The 17,858-nt window shown below is 40.1% G+C and overlaps 1 protein-coding gene across 3 annotated transcripts in view; it reads right to left on the bottom strand.

Annotated features, from left to right (window-relative positions):
* Nucleotides 1-17,858, bottom strand: part of sox5 (SRY-box transcription factor 5) — a 198,928-nt gene that overhangs the window by 99,255 nt on the left and 81,815 nt on the right. For all 3 annotated transcript variants that reach the window (XM_056235812.1, XM_056235814.1, XM_056235813.1), the window contains one exon: nt 15,949-16,008. The gene's annotated coding sequence lies outside the window, so the exon portion shown is untranslated. The remainder of the gene's footprint in view (nt 1-15,948; nt 16,009-17,858) is intronic.

The raw sequence follows: 17,858 nt of genomic DNA, 5'->3' as shown, positions 1-17,858 counted from the left end.
AACTGAACCTGTCTGCATTAAACATGAAAATGCAGATTAAATAAAATAAATAATATTTGTATTAAATAATACAATTAAATAATAATTAAATTAATTAATTCAAGTTAACTTTGGCAGCCCTAAAATATTAAACTAAATATTAAACACTATTAAAGCTCCAGTCCGTTACTTTTTTGGGTTAAAAATTATTCAAAATAAATTATATAACCAGTCAGTGTTCAAAACGATCTGCTTGCCTTAGCTCGATTCAAAACGGTAAGCTTGTAATAATGTTTTTAACTCCAGTGGTACTGGTGGATTTCCGTGGGAGATTCGAGCATGTCTTTGCGTCATTACGTCACATCTGTACACATAAAGAAGGAGTCTCGGCTAGTAGGCTATGTTGCGAGTGAGGATGTTGGAGGTGGAGATTTTTAGCCTTTTCTCACAGCACTTGATATAATTAAACGTATTAATTTGATGGCGGATCCATCACCAGCGACAACTGGAGATTCACCCGTTGTAAAATGCAAAAGACTTTGGACTGAGAGTTTGGAAAAAGAGACTGCAACCGGGCCCATGCGAAAACAAGGATAAATAATCGATCGTTAGATTTAATCAGCGTGATTTACTGCAATGTGTGAGGTACAACTCACAAAGTTGATAATTCCGCGAATGACTGCAATTGCAAATTTCGAACAGAGATGGCGACAAAGAGGAAAACTGCGGACTGCAGCTTTAAACAAACTAAAATAAACAACTAAAACTGAAACTAGAAAAATAAAAGCCAACAATTACAAAGGGGTAACTACCAAAAAATGGTTGAAAACTGTAATAACACTGGCCCGAAACAATTCGATATGATATTCTGGGACTTTGAAATTCATATGATCACCCAAGTAAAAAAAACACACCTCGCACTATTCGCACCTCGCATTATTTGATGACTCTTAATGTCCATACAACAAATTCTGTGGTACGTTTAATACAGAGGACTATGGATGTGTTCATATGAACTTTAGGTTTATAGGACCTAAAGTGTCTAGTGTGACTGTATCGTTAATGGACAGGGAAAGGTACCGCGTCTGTCTCACAAACTACAATGTCCAATTCTCAGACTGCACAAACAAGCCATAAAAATACCAGAGTGACACGCAAAATCCCCCCACACCCCCGCCCTATACCCCTCTCTCTCTCTCGTCTCTTTGTTACAAAGAATGCTATTCAGTACCCAGTGACTTCTCTTACACGGCAGAGGCCATCTTAATGAACAATAGCCTGCATGGAAACAAAAGGCAGATTATTAAGTTGGGAGATGAAGGGGGAGGCATGTGAGAACGAGAGAAAGTGACAGAGTGAGAGCGAGAGAGAGAGAAACGTGGCAGTTTCTATGGCCAGCTACACATCTGGTGGCCATGTGTGGCGTTGAGTGCTAATGATGGTCTTCCTGAACTCTCCACAATTAGCCGTGGCCCAGAGAGAGCGTCTCTCCACGGCCCAGCGGAGGAGGGGGGTGGCAGGGCTGCCGCCACTGTCCGTCTCTGGCCTTCAAAGAGCGGACACTTCCATTTCCACCATCAGTGGCTCAAAACTAACTAACAACCCATAAAAGTCTTTAACAGTCCTCTGCAGTGCTTTGAACAGACAACTAGTCATGATTCAAGCAGCCAGTGAAAAGTAGTAAGTAATAAAAAGTTTTAAAAGATGACAAAAAACATTCCTCGCAACACGAGGAAGATTATGGCATCCGCGCGCACGGACCCGCTCTTTGGTTCTCGCTCAAAAGAAACCAATATCCAATACACCGAAGGCAACAGGTCCGCTATGAGCGCGGATGAAGATGTTAATTTGTCAACATTACAAAAAGCATCGAGTCAATTTGTCTGGGTCTGTGTTCCAAATAACCGCGGTGAACTCGCTTGTGCGCTCGCAGGCACCTGGATTCTTGAAGGGGCGACAACTGGTCAAGGTTTCCATCCATTTCATTCAGGATGACACTCAATACAATTTCAGCAGTTTTGTATAAAAGTGTGGGAGGCTTTCTTCTCAGGAGATTGGCTCCAGATTTGAAACCATCATGGTGATACAAATAGAAGATGGAGAATAAAGCAAAGCAAACGAGACAGAAAGGGGCAGGGGTTGGGGACGCTGCGAGAGAAAGAAGATGATAGATGGAGAAATGGTGAGAACTTTAACCTGTTCATCAAACTGCACTGCAGAACATGATGCTTTTATCAAAGATTCCATTGATTTACGGTGGGCTCCGAGTCTGAGAACACAACAAAAATCTAACAGAATAAACAGAAATTTTGTGAACATTCAAACAATAAGCACAGTGATCATGTGGCTCATTCGCACAGACATTCGAATGAAGCATAAGATCCTCTTTGGATCATTCTCAAATCACGTGGAATATATGACAGTATTTCTTTTCAAAAGTAGGTTTAGAAGTTCTCAAACTACATACAGTGTGCAGTTCCTGTCAGCATACACACCTTAGATTCCTGGCCCACGTATGTTTGTGTGCGTGTCTCTAAGTGTCTGAGAGCCACGGGAAACGAATGGGAAACGACTCCACCATTCAGTCATTTTCACTTTCCGTCTCTCGTTCTCCATTTTTTAGAGTGACTGCGCACAGAGGGAACAGCGTGAGATCAATACGGCTGAACTTCAGCCTTCGATCTCCTCAGTGCCATACCGTTACCACGGAGACAGCAGCTCTGGTCCCCAAGCAGCGGCAACCACTGGAGTGAACAGCTACTTGTCCAGTGAGCGAGGGATTGTGCAGTTACTTTGCACTCTAGGTGCCCAAATCTTAAGGGCTTTAAATACGGCATCAATAGGGGTAAGAATACTACTGTATGCTAACAACCTTCTGATGTGTTAACGGAGCTAAATTCATCTTTTATGAGTTCCTGTGGGAATTCCAACCTTTCAGCATTGAGGGTTTCCTCTGAGTAGACCCTCTAGTCTCACAAAGCTAGACTTTAGATAATTGCAGTGAAGTCTGGTTTACTTTGCAGCTCATTTGGGTAAAATACTGCCTACATAAGCAGGAAAAGATCTATGTAAAGTGAACATCCACAGTTTGTTTCTACCCTGATGAACATTAAGACCAAAGCAGTCAAAAGATGCATCTACTACAGTACCTAACGTCCAATGTATTGCCCATTCAATATTCCTTTTGATATTCATACTATTATTATTATTATTATTATTTGATCAAGATACGAGTAAAAAATGTAACGAGCATTCAAGAACAGAACAGTCCTGTTCACAGGCCCGGCTCGACAATGAGCGTAATTTGATTAGTGACATCTTCACTGTCATCTTGGTGTGGAGATCAAATTTTCAAGCCAAATGACCGCAGCGGAGCATCCACTTCCTCTGCTGCCATGGCGACGAGCTGCCACGGTGACATGGAAATATGGGAGCATCACAACAGATTATTGACACAGTTTGTAGAGCAAATTTACTTTTCAACCTTTTTAATAGGACTTATCAGATTTAAAAATGCATTTTAAATGCTTTTAAAAAAAAAGTTGTTATGGTCAGGAATAGTTTACAGGTGATAAAAAACTGGTCCCATAGCATGTGCAACGCGCACACACGTCTACACGTGCATGTGTATATCCTTTGAGTGTATTTACAGCACTTACAATTAGGTAATAGAATTCAAACATAATCACATGCTAAAATAAGCTACTTAGGCTAAAATGCGAAAGAAATGCATTATGATACAGATTCTTCGCAAACCACAATAAATCTCTCATAATGGCTGTGTTTCAGTGGGTCAAGTTTTGCTGACATTGTGCTGAAAGGGAGAGTAAAACCTGAAATCAGCTTAATTAAACTAATAAATTAAATGAAAATTAATGCAATGAACTAATGGAATGTCTTAGTGAAAACCTAAAACGATTTGTGAGGGTTCGGTTTAGGGTTAGGAGCAGGATTAGGTGATAGAAAATATCATTAGCTCAATACAAGTCAATAGAAAGTCTATGACAGGAAAATAAACAATATGAGAGAGACAACGGTGTTGTGAACTTTGCACTTTAGGGCCTGTCAAGGACAGACAGACTCAATCGATGACTTTTCTATTTCAGTCCACACACAAACCACATAGTTACACACTAGTTTGTGAACACACAAACAATTTCTGCTCATTTCAGCCTCACAATTTCAGGATAAAAGAGCCGGAGTCACAGGACAGCTACTGAGTGTCTAGCGCACACGCTTGCACGCATGCACGGTAAATGTGTATATATATATATATATATATATATATATATATATATATACATATACACTACCGTTCAAAAGTTTGGGGTCAGTGAGAATTTTATTTTTATTTTTTGGAGGAAAGAAATCAATACTTTTATTTATCAAGGAATAATTAATTTGATCGAAAGTGACAGTAAAGACATTTATAATGTTACAAAAGTCTTTTGAACTTCCTATTCATCAAAGAATCCTAAAAAAAAAAAAAAAAAAAAAAAAACTGTACAACTGACAGACCAACAACTGTTTCAACATTGATAATAATAATAAATGTTTCTTGAGCATCAAATCCTCATATTATACTGATTTGTGAAGGATCATTTGACACTGAAGACACTGACACTGGTGATGCTGAAAATTCAGCTTTGATCACAGGAATAAATTACACTTTACTATATATTCACACAGAAAACAGCTGATTTACACTGGAATAATATTTAATATTATAACTGATTTTTGTTGTATTTTTAATCAAATAAGCGCAGCCATGGTTAGCAGAAGAGAATTCTTTTAAAAGTATTTAAAATCGTACCGACCCCAAACTTTTGAACGGTAGTGTATATATATTGTGTGTGTGTGTGTGTGTGTGTATATATATATATACACTATATAGACACACATACACATAAATATACATGCTAAACTAGAATTAAAGACAAAACAAGGTTCTATATAAGGATAAATGTCTTGAATAATTGCATAATACTTTCATGTTTAATAGGTTTTTAATGATAAAGTATGTTTACGAGCTGTTTAATTTATAAAATAAAATGTAAAACAATGAATTAAAACAAAAATAATTCTAACTAAATCCATACAATGATCTCATGATGGGAACCCCTATAGGGTTCTATACTGTATGACGTGCCTGTTAGAACCCTTTGAAAATCCCAGTGCTGTTAAATACTAGCACTCTTGGAAAGCCGCTCAACCAATAAAATTCATGGGCAAGAACTAACTGTCATACAAAAACAACAACAATAATAACAACAACAACAACAGACGTCTAGGTGTGTCCTCATTTAAATAGCTAGGCAAAGTGCGTGTGTGAAAAGTGCCACTGCTCTCATTAAAGCAGAATGCAGGACAACCACTACAGCAAGTGACAGTTGAAGAGGGAATCATGTTCTTGATAAACATTACAGAGATAGAGAAAAGCACAAGGCAAGACAGAGACAAAGTGACTGTGAGTCTAAACGTGTGTATGTGTGTGTGTGACCATGGTGATGGAACTGTAGATCCTCTTTGCTCTGGCACTAAAACAACCATCTGCTGAAGCTTTGTTTTTCAGACCTGCGACAACAACGAACCAGCTGTACACGTCTGCGGGCATGTGTGCCCGTGCCTGCGTGTGCGCGTGCAATATGAGCGAGGCGGAAAACAAGAACGGGAGCAGAAGAAATGAAAGAGACGAACACCTGTGAGCTGCCAACACGATTCACGGTGCGAGTCACCTCTCGGTAATGAATACATTAGGAATGGAGTAGCGCATCCCAGTCCACCAGAGGACTCTGAAATGACCGGTTAGCGGTCCCTCACACCGCATCCGACGTGCTCCTCGATTCAACCTGGTTGCCGTTTATTCCTCTCCGACATAACGGGTAACAAAAGCAAATTTAACCTTGAAGAATAAACAGCACCAGTTTGTATGTGGGCCGATCTTAAAAAGGCAATTAATCATGATGGATGGTGCTTTAATCTGCGCGCAAAAATAATTGTCTTGTTGTTTCATCTTCCGTCTTCATTATATCTAAAACTCTGCGAGGACAGAATGACAGAGAGGTGAAGTTATCAAGGAGAAGTGCTCTTTTACTGTTCAGACATACTGTTTGGTTTGTATTTTACTAAACTATGCTGTTAATATGGGGGAAAAATATCTTTGTGACATTTGAATTGGTCTATTGAAACCTGATGTATCAAAACAGGGAATTAATACCGTGATTGAAAGAAAATGAACTCGGAAAACATTTTATTTAAAAGAGAAGGGAAAGTACAAACTCATTTCAATCTATTCAATATCAAGGGACCCTTAAGGGAGTTAATAATATATTTTTGAGTAGTATATAACTCCAGGGCTCAAAGTTCATACTTTCTTCACAATGGGTCTGTTTACAGATTTCTATGAGTGACTCTAGAAGGTCATTCAGCACATTGGGCATCATTTCTAAAGCCTGTGTTTGAATAGTATGACTTTCACAAAGTTGCTAATGGAAAAGTTTGAGCAACATTGAGTGACACCCGGCGTTTGTTGCTTTGGTTCTCTGGATATTTCAGACGTCTTACAATAGAAAAAGGCAGGTCAGCTCAAGTCCCCGCTCTGTGTCTCTTGTCTAAAGACAATGAAGGTCACATAAGGGCACATTCAAGCATCTGACATGCTCACAGCACCTGATAGAAAACTTAAGAGTCAACTCGATGAAAGAAACTGAGAAAGTAGCAGAAAGGCCATCTCTGATGTCTTAAACTCAGGACTGAGATAATGGTAAGATGCAAGATTCAGACAATTTCTAAAGCACTGATGAAGGCGAATGAAACATCACTGCTCAGTAACACCCGGACAGGTGGTTTATTGAACAGCAGTACGTTCTATAGATTTGTATCAAGATGCAACGGATTTCCAAGTGAATCAAGATGGAAAAGTAAGACAAGACTTGATACTATCTATCGGAAATTTATTGGATTATGAAAATTGGTTGAAGGGGTTGAAAATTAAGAGGGCTTGGTGACGTAAGCCAAAAAGGAAAGGTCGTTTAGAGGTGAAACAAGTTATTACATTTTGAAGGTTTGTGAAGACTTTAAAGATTGTTTCTCTTTAGAATAACGGTAACAATATTTCGATAGTCCACTTTAGATATTTTACTAACTATAAGTAATTTTACAACTACATGTCAACTTCTAGTCATTACAGTCTTAGTAGATTGTTTGCTTAATATCTGCTAACACTTTACTTTGATGGTCCCCCAACAGACATTATACTGACTGTAAGCAACTGCAACTACCTGTACATGCGTCAACTTATTCTACTAACACCTAACCCTAACCTATTAGTCTACTATTACTCTAATGAGAGTTACTAAAATACTTTGTAGTTGCAAAGTTACTTGTAGTTAGTAAAATGTCTAAAGTGGACCATTGAAATAAAGTATAACTGCAATAACATTCAGCAATGAATCGTTTATAAAAGGACCAAAACTTTAAGACAACCAAAGGATGGAAATGAAACTTTTTGGTGGGATTTGACAGCCCCCTCTTGTCAGCTGAGGTGGGTTGCACCCACAGAATTTGTGATGAAAGGGGCGTCTACACTAAAAACTGTCCCGTCACATACAAAGACCTCAGTCAGATCCCGGAAAGAAGGAGAGAGAAAGCAAGGCAAAAAAATGGAAGAATGATGCGTATTGGAGCCCAGATGGGAGGATGAAGTGGCTAAGTAGAGGTAGAGAGAGAGAAAGAAAGAAAAAAAGAGATAAAAAGAAGAATGCATCTCCTGTTCTTCATGGACCGCCTCCAAGAATAAACAGGAAATGCAGCTGCGTTTGGACACCACACCCCCCCCAAAAAAACCCCGCATTCCTAACGGTCTTCCATCATTCTCTATCCATACGTCTCAACTTATTCCGGCTCAAAGATGTGGAAAAGGGAAATGAATAGAGAAGTTCTTCGAAACATCTTCCACCCCATTCCCCAGGACTCATTCTTCACTCTGTAATGTGGTCTGATAGTTAGAAATCTGGACACGCAGTTGCGTTATTTGACTAATCCCTCTTTCTTGAGAGCAAGAAGAGGAGAATGGTGGCTTTGTGGCTGCAGACAATGTGGCAAAAAGAACTATACAGTACCAAATTGAGGTCGCCCAGAGACAATGGTTGTCCTTCAGCTTATATTCACAGACATCCCACAACTCTATCAAAAGTGTTTCTCCCCGTAAAGACTTTTGTATTTCTATCTTACATGGCAACAATAGGAGCAAAACTCCTGAACAGAACCTGTCTCACTTCTTCTGACATGGTGGCTAGAGTTCTGGAATTGAAATCCGGGAGCAGACTCTGGGTCAGTGGGGAACCCACAGTTCTTTTTGACACCTGCTTACTTACAGAAAATACACTAAAGCGCTTGGTTACAGATAGATATCAAACACAAACTTCAATTTATCCTGGTTTAGTCCCACACAGAGGAACCACATGACTTTATTCTGCACCTGATGTTAATCTGCTCTGATGGAGTGCTGCTCTTCATTTGAAGCATATTAGCTGCCCTCTTGGACACAAAGTCCAAACAAAACATGCATATGCATGCGGTCAGACCAATAGAGGGATTATGTCCATGAATACATTAGGGCTGGGACAGCATTTCTGCATACCAATGTGGACAGCTGACGTGCCCCTTGTCAAAGTGTCTGAGCTTCGCATGAATGTATACATCTGGACGGCCACATCATGTGATCTTATTATACTTCTAATTAGATCACGTCTATAATAGTAGGAAAGATCGTTTGTTGGTTATTTTCCCACACTATTCATACAGTAGCAATCACTCGCTTTTCTTGGCTATAACAAAGAAAAGAGAAAATCATTTAGAGTAAAAAGATGTGGTGACACAATAGAGAACAGAAAAACAGATAATAATGTGAGAGATTTACAGGAAGTGCAGGTGGCCGGCAATTCATACTAAAAATATTGGAGAAACACCTAAATGCCTTCACAACATTATATTATATTAAAATTTAAAATATGTAGAAAATTGTAAAATAAAATAACAGCATTTCTAATTTTACAACAACAACAACAATTATTATTATCATCATCATTAAAATGACATACAAATTCTAAATCTGTTATATAATTGTATATATTAATATAACAATTTATGTAAATGCAAATGAATATTTTAATTTAATACTGTAATAAATACACAAATAATAAATTGATAAACAATAATATATGTAATTTTTAATAGCTACTAGCTTTGATCTGCTAAAACTCAAAATTCTAAATTTTCTCAACTATTAAGAGTACAGTAGCATATAGATGACCTCAAAGCTACCAGAAATGGACAAAAAGCCACAAAACTAAGTACTCTGACCTATCCTTCTCCTTAAAAAAAAAAAAAAAAACATTCAAAGACCTCATAGTCAGCATGACAGCTCCTATGATGCTACATCAAGCTGAAATGCAATCCCACAATCCACTGGGCCATGTGCTAACCACGCAGGCAAATCTCCCTCTCATAGGTGAGCTGACCCCTCTGTGAGGAGATGAATGTGGGGTGTGTTCGCCCTCCTCTGTGGAGCTGAACTGTGCTTCTGCGCTAATAGAGATCTAAGCTCAGGACACACAGGTGATTACCTACACTCTCAGAGGTCATGCCGGGGTCATGAGCATAGCGACACAACGCTGTCAGACAGACTAGCCGGGTAGCTTTGTAATTACCCATGAGGCTACAGCAGTGGCGGAGATGCTGCGTTGAGGGATGTTGAAAGCAGCATCCAGCGACCTCTCTGATTGGGGTTAACAAGGGGCTGATTTGCATATAGGGAGTGGTTTGATTAGTAGTTTTGTGTGCATGCTCAGATTCTTGGAAACAAGAGGGCGTCAGTGAAATAAACCAGCAATTGTGAAATTGTGTCTGGTAGCATTGTGTCAGGTCTAGGCTTTGAGGAGGCCATTTAAGTTCTTTATACACAGGGGCATTGACCCTGACAGAAAAGACCCTTCCAAAACTACAAAACTGAAGCTTGTTGCCCTTTGAGTGCAACAAAAAGACTGCAATCTAATTTGTAACCGTTTTAAAGGGGACCTATTATGCAAACTTCACTTTTACACTGTTTTTGAACATAACTATGTGTCCGCAGTGTGTGTACACAATCACCCTATTATGGTAAAAATGGATCTACTCCATTTGTTATTTTCCCCATAAATCAGAAATGGACGGTGTCTCAAAATGATCCATTCAGGAATGCATCCATTGTGATGTCACAGTGGGACAGGCCCCGCCCATGGCTGGCCACAGAATCTGGCCTATTAGCTTAGCTCCTCCCCTGATTGAGCTGTACACAGTCAGCCATGTTTATCTCCTCGCTAGAGCATTTAATAGAAGCATTCAAGAAATGTATTCTTATTAAAGCTACTAAGGTTATTCAGTCAAGAGCAGTGAGGGATTTTCTGTTTTTCTTTTGTTGTTCAATTCACATTAACAGCATAGACAACAGCAGGTACTGTATATTAGGCTGCTGCCGTTTTAATACAGATCTAATAAAGACATGTGATTTTTTCCCCAGCTGTTTACGTTCACAGACATAACCAACTAAACATTGTGTGCATTTCACAGTTTAAGCACCATAAGACCCGAAAGAGTACGCAATGTGACAACAGGCTTTCTGTGCGTGTACGTCGGCTGTGTTTACTAAGAAAACCGCTTATTAGTAGTTTAAACTGATTTGGCTCTAAAACATGCAAATTATAAACTTTCATGACGCCAAAGAACTGTAGTCACGTGAGCTGAACCGCGATACAGCTTTTAATAAATAAACAAACTGTTTTGTTTGTTGTTGGCAGAGTATCTGAGGCACAAGCTCCGCCCTCTTCTGGATAGGGAGCAGCAGCTCATTTGCATTTGCACTTAAAACAGCATGTTTTTGCTTTAATCCAAAAAGGGGCATTTACAGCATGGTATAATAAATGATCAGTGGGGTTAATTTGAACTGAAACTTAGATACAATCTGAGGACACCTGAGATTTTTTTAAAAGAGGCATAATAGGTCCCCTTTAAAATCTGATTAGAAATGCGATTTGAAATCTAAGATAAAACCTGTATCAAAATCTAGGACAGTATCTACAATAAGGGAGGAGTATGATCTTGTAGTTGATGCAGCTGGACTGAGATTAGTGTAAAGTGGTCACTAACATGACAAACACAAACTGAGTTTCAGTCTAGTAGTGAGTGGTGGAATTAGAAAAGTAATGCATAACTTTCCTCAACGAGCTTGACTATTTGAGATGTCATTCATGTCTGTAACACAAATGGATGCTCTACATTGTTGTCTGATCAGCATGACAGCATTATTTGTCATTGTCAATCAAAAACAGAGTGATGGTATGTTGCCCAACTCCTTACTCTAGATGAATAAATGTTTTATCCTCTCCATCTACAGACAGAGGGCAGTCAGAGCAGCTCTGAGTGCTTATGAGAGCTCAACTTGTTATCTCAGAGTGAGCAAGTCACGGAGAGTGAAAGACAATGGAGCCATCAGCTAACACACTCTGACAAGCCACCCTTCAGAAGGGTTAATAGACTCCAACCTAGTGTTTTAAAGTGTGTGTGTGACAGAAAGAGATTGAGAGAGCGAGAGAGACACGGTCATCAAAACGGACATCTTATGAACTGACACCTGCATTTCATCACTACAAACACACACACGCACACACCCTAATGTATTATTCACTGCGGTGACCACTAGGGCGGCATTCCCCTGGCAGTCCCCAACCGCAGGGATGAGAGGATTAAACATTTAAAAGCGCATGACAAAATGGAACAGAATGAATAAATAAACTGAAATGGCCCCTGGATGCACAGTCAGCATGTGCCACGCGCATACACCTATCCATGCCACACAACTACAGTGCTGAAACTAAAGTGACCCATAATGTCATACCGATAGCAACAGAAACAACAGCTATAACAGTTTTTCTCTCTTTTCAAAATGCAATAGGGTAAAGTATGTGTGATCATTATTTAGCTATGAGACCTAGTGGTGTGGTCAAGCTTTGCTGTGAATACTAAATGGCAGATGACCTTGAATGGGGCAGACCTGCTAGCAATTCATGTTCATCAGACAGGGCTGAGACCTCACCCATAACTGTGTTCGAAACGTCCATTTCATCTTCCACCAATCACGTACTTCTCTGAAGGGAACCAATTAGACTGAACATGTGGCTATCTTACATAGACGTGTTACAAGAGTGCTTAAGAGACAATAAAATATTTGAACCAGGCAAATGTTTACAGTAGGGATGCACCAACATTAAAATTCTGACTACAAGCTGATGATTATTCATGTTAAGGCCAAGAACTGAAAAATGGCCAATGTTAAAATTCTACTTTATTTTGTCTAAATAAATATAGTATAAAACAATAAATCATTTTAAATGCTACAAATACATTTTCATAGTTAAGTGAGAATTACGTGGCAGCAAAGGCCATCTATAAAAAAAAAAAAAGTTAAATATGAGCAAGCACAATTAAATAGCCAATATTGACCTTTACCAACCAAACAAACAAAACACATGCATATATACATAAATATTGGCTGATTGATTGTGGATCCCTTTTTTGCAGTGGTTCTCAACTGGTGGGTTGTGACCCAAAAATAAGCCGCAGGACTGTTAGGGTCACAGATAATGGGGTGGGGTGGGGAGTATGCTAAATACAATTAATACAATAAAATACAAGAGAATGTATTTACCATGTATTTTTGTTGCTGGCGACAAAAGCTGTGTGTCCAATCGAACTCTACACATTATTTATGCAAATTCCACTGTCAAGAAACCAGCCAAATTAAGAAGAGTCCAACACAAATAGGTTGTGTGACATTCCTGAATAGAGAAAACTGGAATATTAAAAGGTTTCAGTGTTTGATTTTAAGAAAATGTTTACAATTTTTGTAAAGTTCTGGGTTTCCACTTGACACCTGATGGGGAATCTGGGTCCTGAAGCAAAACCAGTGGACAACTACTGCTTTATGGCATCTTCTATACGTTTTGTGTGCAGTTTCAGTAGGTGTGTAGGAGTCTGTTATTTGGATGGGTGTAGTTGTGTGTTAGCTTTCAGCGTGTGTGTATGTTGATCCGTAGGTGTGTGTTTGTGGGTGTATGTAATTGCGTGTCTTTGTGTCTGTGTGTGCGTGTGGGTGTGCGTCCATAATTGTGTGTGTCCTCCTTATCTGTTCTCCTCTCCTTTAGTTCATTGGCAGACTAGCTGAGCTCAAACTGTTCAGCTGCGACTGGTCCAAGCCCAGTAATTACAGCTTGTCAGAAAGAATTAATTTTCTCATTTCTCATAAAGATGTGTAAAAATTACCATGTTATTATACACCGACACTCTCCAGAGGCACACACCAAATTTAATTTAGAATTCTTCCCGCACATTAAATTAAATCCATAAATAAGAGTTTAGGCATTGGTAGGGAAGCATATGTTCGTTAGGCCAAGCAGGCTGCTTGGGCCTGCGCTAATGTCTATTGTAATGTTTTAATAGCTTGTGCCTTCTAAGCACCAATAAATTTATATGATCACAACAGGCGACGTCGAGCGCACGGCCAATTAGGAGTGCCGACGCCGCCACTGCTGCTGCTGCCCTCAGGAGGAAAGAGAGGTGGGAAAACTGGAGGAGAGAGAGAAACAGACAGACACAACTGGCTATCTGGATCTCTTATACATTTAAAAAAAAAAATGTAAATATATATACATACATTTCAAGTTTTTGATATGATGTTTTGGAGATGGATGGATGGATGGATGGATGGATGGATGGATGGATGGATGGATGGATGGATGGATGGATGGATGGATGGATGGATGGATGGATGGATGGATGGATGGATGGATGGATGGATGGATGGATGGACGGACGGACGGACGGACGGACGGACGGACGGACGGACGGACGGACGGACGGACGGACGGACGGACGGACGGACGGACGGACGGACGGACGGACGGACGGACGGACGGACGGACGGACGGACGGACGGACGGACGGACGGACGGATGGACGGACGGATGGACGGACGGATGGACAGACTAGGGTGAGGTAGAGGCATATGAAAAATTTACAAAATTGGAACATGCTTTGTTCAAAATGCTCTATGAAATCTCCCCTCTTTTTCATATTATTGAATATTTTAGGCAAATTTAAGTATGCTTATAGCTAACAACTATAGTGTAGCTAAAAGAGTTTAACTAAGTTTAAATCCATTCAACATACTTCCCAAAATTACCACAGAAAAAAAAACCTATATGGGCCTATATGTCATCAAAATAAAATCATTAAAATCCTTTTGGCAGGTATATGCTCTATCCCAGAAAACAAAAGTCAAGCAGCTTGATAAAAGTTTGCAGTTGTCAACTGAACAATGTTTTGTAAGTGCTTAGAGGCTCCAGAGTCATTAGGGACTGGGGACAGAGCCATGATTTCTGGATCAGAGCGCATCATGTCATCGTCTATATCAGGCATCTACAAATGAAACGCAACATCAATCAGACAACTATTTATAGTGCAGATAAAAGACAAATCTAACACTAATAAACGTGTTTGTTGCCTGCCCAAACTCCATGTACTTTACAGGGATGCCCACAGAGAAAAATAAAGAGATACAGTGAGGAGGTGGAGACAGTAAAAGAGACACACAGAAAGAGGGAGAGGATGGTTGGTTGGAGATGAAGGCATAGGAATGGTGGATCTCGCTGCGAGGGGGCACAGGATGGCGGTCTCCCACTGGCATGCCGCATAGACAGTAGGAAGTCATACGCAGACTCACACACAGTGGGCAGTGCCACAGTCAGAAAGACGGAAATAGACAGAACTCACACATACCGCCAACTGAGTCTCATAGGCTTCATGAAATATGACTACAAGCTGCGAGACAGCGGCCACTCTGACACACTCAAGCCCGTCTGTGATACGGTCCCACACACACAGACATGTATGGCACACATACATGACAAAGACGCCCACCAACAGCCCCAAACACAGATGAACAGACACACAGCCCCTTCTCCAGAATCCATTCGCGCACACGCACACACACACACACAAGCAAAACCAGCCCCCTGATGGCGCTCATAGGTGAGTTGAAGTGTGTGAACGCTGGGGCTGAGGAACATATGTTGTCCAAAGAGCCAGGAGGCAACGTCTATTACATGATCAGAGCTTTCAGAGTTCATTACTGAATTATGTGTGCCACCATAAAAGCATTTGGACACACACCACACTTCTTTAACGTGTAGTCGAGAAATACAGATATATATTTTTTCCTGCTTCCTGAAAGCAAATACAGTGTATAAATGGCTATTTGTACAGTATATCTTCAAAATTTCTATACATCAAGTCATGTGTGACGTATTTTTCTCTCTTTTTTTTCCTTTTGCATGTTTGGATGGCAGTATATAAGAAAATAAGAAAAATAACTTATAAAAACATATAAAACTGTATATAGTTATAAAACATTTAAATTAATTTATAACATTTAGTTAACTGATATTTGTCTTAAATACAATTTAATACTGATTAAATAGTATATTTAAGGAACAGTAAGATTTTACTAATACAATGAACTGCAAAAATGTACATTTATTTTTACTTTACATTTTTTGTCTGCCATGGACAAGTGGCACAGGGCGACAAGGTGAATAATACATTTTTAAGAATCAGTCAGTGGTAAAACCTACATAGATTATCAACCACCCTTAATAACGGTGGTTACGGCCATTTACTATGTGTCCAAATACATTTGGAACACTGTACACCCTCACATCAGCAGACAATCACAAGACGACACCAAATATTACTGCTTTGCTTTAGTTGTCAAAGAGTAACAGGCTATGAGGATACATAATGTCTGTAACAATGACCAAAAAATGAAAGCACTGGGAACGTTTATAAGAGCCTTTTGCAGATGCAAATATTACATACCAGTCAGTTGTGTTGAGGCTTCTTGTGGTGAAAAGGTTTTGTTCTTGTATCTGCTTCTACCTGAACAAATCGAACACAAAAAGAACAAGTTAGAAACTTCACCCAGGCTCTCCAGCCCTCTCAACACTGAACATTTCTCTGCTTGAAGAGGTTTGTTTGATGGTGGAACAAAAGTATTAAACTTTGTTCTGCCAAGCTGAGTGTTGCCTTGAAACTATACTTTTGCTTTGTTTTAACTTCTCCCCCAACAGGAGAACTTCTGCACCTCAAAGACGGACATTGTGTAGACTTTTCTGTCCATAAACAACTTGAAACACTCATAATCCACTTCACAGAACTTATCATTGCATCTGTAAATTGTACAGTACTTAAAATGTCACGTCTAGAGTTTATGAGTGTAAGCATGCAGAATAGAGAGGATTCTCTCAGCTTTATCAGAACTCTTGGCAAGCTCTGATTCTCCTCAACAAACCCGGCGCTAAGTCTTATATCATCCTTCTTAGAACTAAATTGGTAAACCATGTCATTTGTGAGTAGTTTTGGAAGATTTAGACCACTGTCCCCTTGCTAACAGATCAAACCAGATGAGATTTAGGAGACACAGTTGTATATGTATTCACTGGAACATTGCAGGGACGTGCTGGAGAGACATGGTTGTATAGTCTAAGAGAACATTGGGACCTTTCATTACATGAGCTGAGCCTCATTGTAAGTTTCTAATCTTGCACGCTCCCGTATATAATCCGCAGAGAAAACTTGGATGTCATCATCCAAGTTTAGCGTGCAGCGTGAAGTCCTCAGTGAGGTGGAAATGGAACATGATTGAACGGCTAAACCTCGGATGAACATACATGGAACTCTTTTAGGTCGGTCACGTAACCAAGATTCTTGCGAATTGGGGCCAGTGGTTCTCCGATCGCTAAGATGCGTCGGACCACCCTGGTGCTATACCCGAGGGGGGAGGGTTTACACTCAGAGGATTGTGGAGATGTCTGTACAACACATATAGATGAATTTGAGCCCACAATAGAACAATAGACAGCAGGATTCGAGATAATTCTCAACACTGTAACTATGTGTGGTTGTGTCTGTATGATGGGTGTGACTATACTACACTGGACTAAACTATAAACGCAACACTTTTGTTTTTGCCCCCATTTTTCATGAGCGGAACTCAAAGATCTAAGACTTTTTCTATGTACACAAAAGGCCTATTTCTCTCAAATATTGTTCACAAATCTGTCTAAATCTGTGTTAGTGAGCACTTCTTGTTTGCCGAGATAATCCATCCACCGCACAGCATGATTATTGCACAGGTGTGCTTTAGGCTGGCCACAATAAAAGGCCACTCGAGAATGTGCATTTTTACTCTATGGGGGGTGGGGTGGGGGGGGGGGGTTGTTGGGGGGACCAAAAAACAGTCAGTATCTGGTGTGACCACCATTTGCCTCACGCAGTGCAACACATGTCCTTCGCATAGAGTTGATCAGGTTGTTGATTGTGGCCTGTGGAATGTTGGCCCACACCTCTTGTGAAGTGTGTGAAGTTGCTGGATATTGGCAGAACCTGGAACACGCTGTCGTATACGCTGATCCAGAGCATCCCAAACATGCTCAATGGGTTACACGTCCGGTGAGTATGCTGGCCATGCAAGAACTGGGATGTTTTCAGCTTCCAGGAATTGTGTACAGATCCTTGCAATATGGGGCCGTTCATTATCATGCTGCAACATGAGGTGATGGTCGTGGATGAATGGCACAACAATGGGCCTCAGGATCTCGTCACGTTATCTCTGTGCATTCAAAAAGCCATCAATAAAATGCACCTGTGGTCATTGTCCATAACATACGCCTGCCCATACCATAACCCCACCGCCACCATGGGCCACTCGATCCACAACGTTGACATCA

This window comes from Rhinichthys klamathensis, unplaced genomic scaffold, assembly GCF_029890125.1.
Source record: "Rhinichthys klamathensis goyatoka isolate OS25496 unplaced genomic scaffold, OSU_Roscu_1.1 h1tg000430l_1, whole genome shotgun sequence".
Taxonomy (NCBI): Eukaryota; Metazoa; Chordata; class Actinopteri; order Cypriniformes; family Leuciscidae; genus Rhinichthys; species Rhinichthys klamathensis.
Note: the sequence above shows the minus strand (reverse complement) of the source record. Positions and strands in the feature narration are given on the sequence as shown.